Source organism: Nyctereutes procyonoides, unplaced genomic scaffold (assembly GCF_905146905.1).
Source record: "Nyctereutes procyonoides isolate TBG_1078 unplaced genomic scaffold, NYPRO_anot_genome, whole genome shotgun sequence".
Classification (NCBI taxonomy): Eukaryota; Metazoa; Chordata; class Mammalia; order Carnivora; family Canidae; genus Nyctereutes; species Nyctereutes procyonoides.
The window spans coordinates 108,026,762-108,035,790 of record NW_026575125.1 but is presented as its reverse complement, the minus strand read 5'-3'; positions in this window follow the sequence as shown (position 1 = coordinate 108,035,790).

The window sequence follows — 9,029 nt, the reverse complement described above, 5'->3', positions numbered from 1 at the left end:
GCACTGAGGGGGGCACTTGATGGGATGAGCACTGGGTGTTATGCTATATGTTGGCAAATTGAACTCCAATAAAAAAAATAAAAAATAATTTTAAAAAAGGAAGCTGCTTTCACTGCTTCACTGTTCACGGGCAACACTGATGACCGTAGCCAAAGCCACAGCCTGGGGACTTAGAGCCAAGGAAGACCCAGCACCCGCAGGTAGCTCAGAAAGTGGGTATTTGAAACACCCGAGGGAGCTTGCCCTCTAACTGCCTTGAGGAGTTCATGATGTAAGCAAATAAATTGTGTCATATCCACTTAATGTTTGTCTCACAAACTAAACCTGTCCCCCTTGAAGCAGGGACCATGTTGTGACTTGTTTCCCACTTTATCCCGTGTCCTGGAGCCTGCACATGCTGATTGACTGACTTATGAGCCATCTCAGTGGTGGGCTTGCAGCGGGTCGGTAGCTGGGCTTGCTGGAGCAAAGGCCAAGTCTATACAATTCCTGGCTGCCCGGAGACCACTATTTTAGGGGACTCTCAGTGAGCACCAGAACACGTGCATTCATCATGTTTAGCATAAGGGAGGTGAAGCTATAGAGCTGAAGACTTGGGTTGTCCTGTTACCCTCACACCTGCATTTCCCAGTGGGCCTCAGCCTGTAAGCTCACGGGGAGCGAAGCCAGGTCTGCCAAGATTACAGCAGAGTCTGCCGTCTGTGTTCAGACGTGGCTGGGGCGAGCGCAGTGGGTTTCTCTTAGTTGCTCGTGCTCCTTCCCCGCTTCAAAATCCGCTCAGCCCGAAAAAATGAGTGGGAAATATCAGAAAGGGAGACAGAACATGAGAGACTCCTAACTCTGGGGAACGAACAAGGGGTGGTGGAAGGGGAGGTGGGCGGGGGTGGGGGTGACTGGTGACGGGCACTGAGGGGGGCACTTGGTGGGATGAGCACTGGGTGTTATGCTGTATGTTGGCAAATTGAACTCCAATAAAAAATAAATAAAAAAATATTAAAGCCAAAAAAAAAAAAACCCCAAAACAAAACAAACAAAAAAACCAAAATCCGCTCAGCCCGCATGAAGCAGGATTTGCCAGCCACCAGATACAGCAAGTGGTTCGCCAGCTTTGGATGTGTATACAGCAGGCCACAGGTTGGGCTTGGTTGCCTTTCTGTTAGACGAGAGCAGCTCCCCAGTGCAGGGGGTGCACGGGAGCCCATCTCCAAGCTGGGTGCTCCAACACCCACAAAATGTCCTCATTCCAGGGCAAGGCCTCTGCTTGACAGCTGGGAGTCTGGGGCATAGCACCTGGCCAGCCCCTCCCTGGCTGGGGTGAAGGAGCTCCTGTGGGGCACCTACACACCCCAAGAGATTTCATGATCCCTGTTTGGCCTTCCCGGAGGCATTGCCTCGCAACCTATTTAGAATTACCTACCTCCACCGCCATAGTCACTTAGGGAAACGTAAAGTACCATCAGATCCACGTAACCTAAGGGTCATCATCAGTCACTGGGCCTCAGGAAAGTGTCTAAGTATACAAAGAAGCAGCACCTAGTGGTTAAGAGCATAGGCTTTAGAGCCAGACAGAACCGGGTTCAAATTCTGATCACACTATTCGTCGGGCTGCATGACCGTGGCGTACTTACTCAACCTCTCTAGCTTCAACAGCTTCATATTGATGGGTGACAAGAGGAGCCTGCGCCTCCCAGTGCTGTCGAAGGGGTGAATGACATCATGCGTGGACAACACTCAACGCAGTCCCTGCCACAGAGTAAATGCTGTGTATACCTTTTAGCTACTATTCTCATAAAAGCAGCGGTAGGCGTAGTGGTCAGGAGCCAGTCTGGCAGCAGTTTGCCTAAGACGGAACCCTGGCTCTGCCTCGTACTCGCTGTGTGACCTTGGGCAAGTCACTTGACCTCTCTGAGCCTCAGTTTTCCCGCCTGTCAAATAGGGGTAGCAAATGCTGTTACCTCAACGGGTTAAATAAGTAGGTTCCGTGTAGATTTGAAGAGGTGTGCACAGGTTGGGGGAAAAACAAACAAACCAAAAAACCAGAAACAGTCCCATGGAAAGTAAGCGTGGGAATCACCACGTACTATCTGCCCTGAGACAGTCACCGTGCACCCGGGCGCGTAAGCAGAGGCTCTAATAAGTCCTGCGGTAAAGCAGCCCTTTTAATGTTATGTAATGCCACATTTCTCCAGGTCCTAAGATCTGGGACACTTATGTCACACATATTAACGCCCGGTAGGCCAGTACCCAGAAGCTACTTCGAGCCATGCCCAACGCAAAGTAATTCTTCCAGAAATGTTAGCAATCAATATTTATTGTTCTGCACGAATCCACTGGGAGGATGGTGTCACAGTGAGATGGGTGGCGGGGTCTTTCATTTTTTCCATTTCTTTAGTTTGGTTCGAGTAGGTAGGCCTCTCCAGGCTCTGTGGGGGAGGGGACACGGGGCTCTGTCGCTTGCTCATCCTTGCAGTCGCTGAAATGAATGCACTGTGGCCAGCTGGCCACAATCAGGTAGGCCCGGACGCCTCTGCTTCTGTTCCTTAACCCTCTATTGACCAGGCTCTGAAGCACCAGTGATTTGCATCTAAGGTCACTGGAGAAGCCACCAAGACTAGCAGTGCACCCTGAGGTCACTTGCACTTGAATTGCTCAAGCATTATTTCCTTTCCTTCACCCCGACCCCCCACCCCCCACACTGCAGGGTGCATAACCTCACCCCAGCAGGAAAGGAAGAGTGCCTTTTCCTCTGGGATGGCCACTAACGGACTCTATCACTTACAGAAAATCCAAGCACAGTCCACGTCTCTGGGCTCAGACCACAGACTGGGCCAATTAAGAGAGATTTCAATTTCTTTTTTTCTATTAAAAGATTTTATTTATTTGTTCATGGGAGACACACAGAGAGAGAGAGGCAGAGACACAGGCAGAGGGAGAAGCAGGCTCCCTGCAGGGAGCCCGACGTGGGACTCGATCCTGGGACTCCGGGATCAGGCCCTGGGCCAAAGGTGGAGCTAAACAGCTGAGCCAACTGGGCTGCCTGAGATTTCAATTTCAAAAGTTCTTTCTAGCTCCAGCACCAGCATTCAAAGCGGGCAGAGATGTTCATTATCACGGTTTAGGATAAGAAACCAGTCTAGAGAGGTTAAGTGACTTCCTTAAGGTCACACTAATAGTGAGGGGCAGATCTAGAAGCGGACAGCATCTCCGGATTTCCTGGCTTCCCTCCAGAGAGCCGCACTACTCTCCCGAGAGCCCCTGGTATTCTCAGCCCCGCAGCCCCCGAGTGTGCAAACAGGTCGTTTAAACAAGCAGATCGAAACCAAAAAATCAGAACACTGGTTCTCTCGGTCTTAAGGCTTCCTCTGGCCTAACAGGCTCGTTTCCTGGTCTGCATCCACCCTCTCGTGTCTGTGCATCTTCTTTACATTGGGTCTCTTCTCATTTTTTCCTGTTGCTTTTTTTTCTTTTAAGATTTTTATTTATTTATTCATGAGAGACACACACACAGAGAGAGAGAGAGAGAGAGAGAGGCAGAGACACAGATAGAAGGAGAAGCAGGCTCCATGCATGGAGCCCGACGTGGGACTCGATCCCAGGACCCCGGGATCATGACCTGAGCTGGAGACAGATGCTCAACTACTGAGCCACCCAGGGACCCCTCTTCCCATTTCTTAATGTACTTTGTGTGTTTATCTCATCTATTACCTAACCCCCACTTCGTTCCAATGCCCAAAAGTTGGGGTGGAGGGAAGACCTTCATGTTGTTCATGCTGTTCCAAGATGTGTCTTTTGCCTTAGTCTCACACGTGAACTCGAACAGCATTTCCTTCTGGTCCTTTGACTCATTTTCTCATTTTCTCGAACGTAGTGGATCTTAAACTTGGGTGTGCATTCAGAATCACCCCCCAAAGCCTGGTGAAAAACCTATTGCTGGGTCCCGCCCCATGCTTTCTGATTCAGTGGGGCTGGGGTGGGGCCCAAGATTTGGCATTTTTCACAAGCTCCCAGGTGATGCGGAGACTGCCGGCCCAGGGGCCACGCACTGAGAACCAAAGTTCTAATGAACGAGTTCAGAACTGCCACCTTCATGCTCCTACCAGCTTGGCGCCAGTGGAAAGTGGGCCGCAAATAGCCCTAGCTCTAAAGAAGCCTTTTCCTTTGAATCGGAAACCAAAAAAACTGTTATTGATTTGGGGAAAAACCTCATCCAAAAGTGATTTGCTTTGATTGTGCTGACTGACAAGCATCATTTTCATGGCACATTACGAATTCCAAAGCTAATGAGTACACTGGAGCTTCAGTAATGAGCCAGTGATGGGCACAAATAACCACAGCCTCGTTTAGGAGAGATGACATCTAGGAAAGTTTCCTGTGGCATTTTTCTGCTCTCTGATCAAGAATACTCCCTGTTGTTTGGTTTTCGGTTTGCATTCAACTCACTTAGGAATGAAGCGAGCTGAGAGGGAGTCTACGTAGCGTACGTGGTGTGGAAGAGGTCTTGGAATCAGGGAGGCCAAGTTTTAGTTCTGGCCCTACCAGTACCCAGCCGCATGGCTCTGGCGAGCCCCTTCTCCTCTCTGAGCCCTACTCTGACAGCTGTCAGATGGACTCCCTAAAAGCATATGTTCTGCGTAGATTTTAAGAGATGGGGTTAGTTTGGAAGGAAAGAAAGAATACAGCAATTCAGTGGTAAAATATGTTTGGGAATCACTTCATTCTCGAACACTCTCCTTAGTCACAGTGCACCTCGGCATACCAAAGGCTCTGAGAAGTCCCAAAGTAACACAACCCTTAACTCAGTTTCCTCTGAGTATATGACCATGAGACATCACCTTTTCATGAGACTGGGGAATGCTTGGTACATGGGGGCGGGAGGCATTCCTACCACCAAATTGGGGCATGAGTGACTTTGCTATTTCTTCCAGCTCTAAGTTGAGATTCTCGGGTGGGGAGAGCCTCACATGGGGACAGTAGTCTGTAAACTACACATCACTTTGCAGTGTAGTGTCTTACAATGTTCTTTCAAGCTCATAAAGGATTGTTAGTAATGTATGTTGGACACATAAGGAAACGGGTGCCCAGAGTGAACTAGTGATTTGCCCAGCGTTATACGGTCAATGAGTAGCAGAGCTAGAACCTGTCCCCAAATCTTACTCCCAAGCTCATGTTTTCTTCCCTAAAGATGTCCACACAGTGCATTTTGAGTGCCTCAGAGCCCTCAGGCACTTAGGTCAACCCCTCACTGTCTTGATTGATTTACCTTTGGAATAAGTCTTGAAATTGGGCAGTGTGTAAGTCTCCCAACATAATTCTTCCTTTTTTTTTTCTAAAAAAAAAATCCTCCTCTTGAAAAGTTGTTCTTAAAAAAAAAAGAAAAGAAAAGTTGTCCTTGGGGGCAGGGGGGCGCCTGGCTGCCTCAGTCAGAAGAGCATGGGACTCTTGATCTCACAGTTGTGAGTTTGAGCCCCACGCTGGGTGTAGAGATTACTTAAAATCTTAAAAAAAGAGTAAAAATAAAAAAAGTTGTACTTGGGTATTCTAGGTCCTTTTGCATTTATCATACATTTTAGAATCCGCTTGTTAATTTCTAGGAAGAAGAACCTAGAGGGATTTTAAATTGGATCGCATTAAAATTGTAGATCAGTTTGTGCATGAATGGTATCTTAACAATATTGAGTGTGCTAATCCACAAACATGTTATATCTATTTATTTCGATCTTTAAAATGTTCTCCCAGTGATACTACGTAGTTTTCATTGGGACGTTCTTTGTAAATTTATTCTTAAGCACTTTGCGCTTTTGGTGCCATCTATGGTGAATGGTATCACTTTTAAAATGCTAATTTTCAAAAATAAAAAAAAATAAAAAAATAAAATGCTAATTTTCAAAAGATCAGTTGCTAGTATATAAAAATACAATAGATTTTTGTCTATTGACCTTGCAACCTGATTAAGTTTATTTACCCATTTGTATAGCTATTTTGTAGACTCCTTACGATTTTCTGCACTCACAATCATGGCAGGTCAAATAAGGACAGTTTTACTTCTTCATTTCCAATCTGTACGTCTTTTGTTGCTTTTTCTTGCCTTTGTGCACTAGTTATAACTTCAAGTACAATGTCGACTGGAAGTGATGATAACAGATATCCCCTTTTTTCCTCATTGTTAACAACATAATATTCAATATTTCACCACTCAAATTTATATTCACTGTAAGTTTTTGGGGTTGAAGGCCTTTACCAGATCTAGGAAGTTTTATCCATTCCTAATTTGCTGAAATATTTTACCACGAACGGTAAATGGTAAATTAAATCATGAATGCTGAATGATCTTAGATTAGCTTTCCACTGCCATGTAATAAATTACTATAACCTAGTGGTTTACAACAATACACACTTATTTATGAGTTCACAGAACTAAAGGTTAGAAGTCACGTGGAGTGGCTGGGTCCTCTGGCCAGATTCTCACAAGGCTAGAATCCAAGTGTTGGCATTTGGATTCTCATCGGGAACTTGGGATCTTCTTCCAAGCTCTGGGGATGTTGGCAGGACTTAGTTCCCTATTGTTAGGGGTCTCAGGCCACTCACAATAGGCAGCTTATATCACAGCAGCTTGCCCTACTTTTGCTTTTCATTATCTTTTGCCTGGGCTATTGAAATAGTGACCTATGTGGCCTCTTCATATTAGTCTAACCCCAGGTCCCCTCTTACTCATGCTGAAATTTACATCTGATTATGTCACCCTTTAAAAAAAATCTCTGATGACTTCCCACTGCCCACAGAAAGAGGTCTTTTCTTTCTATGGCCCCGACCACCCTCTCCAGTTGCCAGTCATAACCAGCCTGTCTTTGAGGTCCTACGATGTGCCATGAACTTTGACATGTTTGTCCCAGCTCATGTTATTTCCTCTACCTGGAATATTAGAAGTCATCTCCCCATGCCCCAGCACCACACATAGTTTTTCCATCTGGAGGGTTCTTATTCATACATTCAGGCTAACTTCAGATGTCCCCTCCCCTGTAAGGCTTCTTCCTTGATTGCCATTGGCAGAACCGATCATTTTTTTCCTCCCATATATCTAAATGTTTAATTTGAGGCACGTGCTTTTGTAGTTAGTTGAGTGTCTGTCTCCTAATAACCTCCTCCTAGTAATCCTGAGGGATGAGACCATATTATATTCATTTTCTGAGGAAGAGTACTCGGACTAGGCACTATGGAGGGATTATAGGTGCAGAAGTGAGGACAACAGTCAGGAGGGAAATTCTGAGCACTAAGGAGATGATCACAATACAACTGTGATATGGACTGGGCCAGAGGGAGGCACAAAGTGCTGTTGGATATAGAGAAGGGAGAAGTTAATTGTTCTAGGGTGAGGATAGAGGTAGAAGGAGTTAGGGAAGGCTTCACAGAGGGTATTCCATTTGTACTGGAGGTAGGGAGGAGAAATAGCAATAAAATTCTAGTAGAAGCAAAGGCCCAGAGGTCTCTAAGTGTATAGTGGATAGCTAGAGGGGAATCTCAACCCAAGCACAAGTAGAATTAAAAAGCTAAACAGCAAACTTCTACTTATTTAGGACATGTGCTAATTCCACTAGTGGTGGTTTCCTAGAGTGTGCACTAGGAATGATTTTAAAAAGTTGAGACATTAATTCATATGCCAAAAAAAATTCACCCTTATAAAGTGTGCAGTTGAATGTCTTTAGTATATTCACTGAGTTATGTGTTGATCACCACAATCTAATTTCAGGATATTTTCATGACCCTCAAAAAGAAACCCCTTACCCATGAAGCAGTCACTCCCCATTCTTTCCTCCTCCCAGCCCCTGGCAACCACATAGGTGGAATCATAGGATATGTGGTCTTTTGTGTCTCGCTTCTTTCACTCCACATCACATTGTCAAGGTTCATCCGTGTTGTAGCATATGGTACTGGTACTTCGTTTCTTTTTGTGGCCGAATAATATTCTATTGTATGGGCATACCACATTTTGTTGGTTCATTCATCAACTCCAAGAAGGATTTTTGAGGCAACTCTGAGAGCTGTGGCTACGGATGTTGCCAAGAGAAGGCTGCAGTGCTTCGCTTGTGCCACAAATGTGTCCCACTAGTACAGGTGTAGGTTATTTGCAACTATTGCCCAATACGCGGTGGATTCAAGAAATCTAACACTGATAGAACTGTATATTTGAGGAAACCTGGTACCTAACAGCATGCATCTTCTAAGAGATGTCCAGATACGTGTAGGATCCTAGTAAGTCAGAGCTAGAAGAGTAGGCAGGGATCATCTGACCACCCCCCACTTTGTTTTCTCTCTAAAAAAGTAGTCAATGCCACCAAGAGCCTTTCTTAAATTACATTCTTTCTTTTTACACAGTAGCCTGGGGACATCTGAACACTGGGAGGCATTTTATACAGACCAGGGGAGAATGCCTAAGGAAGCCCTACTGGAAGTGGAGATGGAAGTAGATGTGCCTCTGTGGGACACCTAGAATCCTTCTAGTGCTAACTCAAGGGAGCTTCTGTTATTTGCAGCGAGATGCCAGAAACTCGTGGATGCCAGAAACTCGTGGGAACGTTTCTGTGGCCCAAATTGTTCAAGCTGAGGAAAGTCCTCCCTCCTTAGAATCAAGTATGTGTTTATCCAAATGAGCCCCTAGGACAGGGATTCAGATGCATATTCAGAGATGCTTGTTTATCAGTGGTATGTAAAGAATGTTGTTCCCCACTTACAAGATCCAGAAATCCTGCTTAAATATCCACGCTTACCCACGTACCCTTCACTGACCCCTTCACTGACCGTCCTTAACCTTCCCTTGGAGGGCTTATGATGAATAGAAATGTTATGATGTTTGGATGGGGGAAAGTGAATATAATGTAAAGCTGTTGTTTGAAGAGCTAAACTACGAGTGCAAATGATACACTAATTTGGAAATGCACAATGTTAAACCATTGGGAATACCTTGGGAAAAGTAATCTCCATTGTAAAAAGGCCCGGTCCAACTGGCCTGAAGGCAAAACCCTATCAAAAGATCC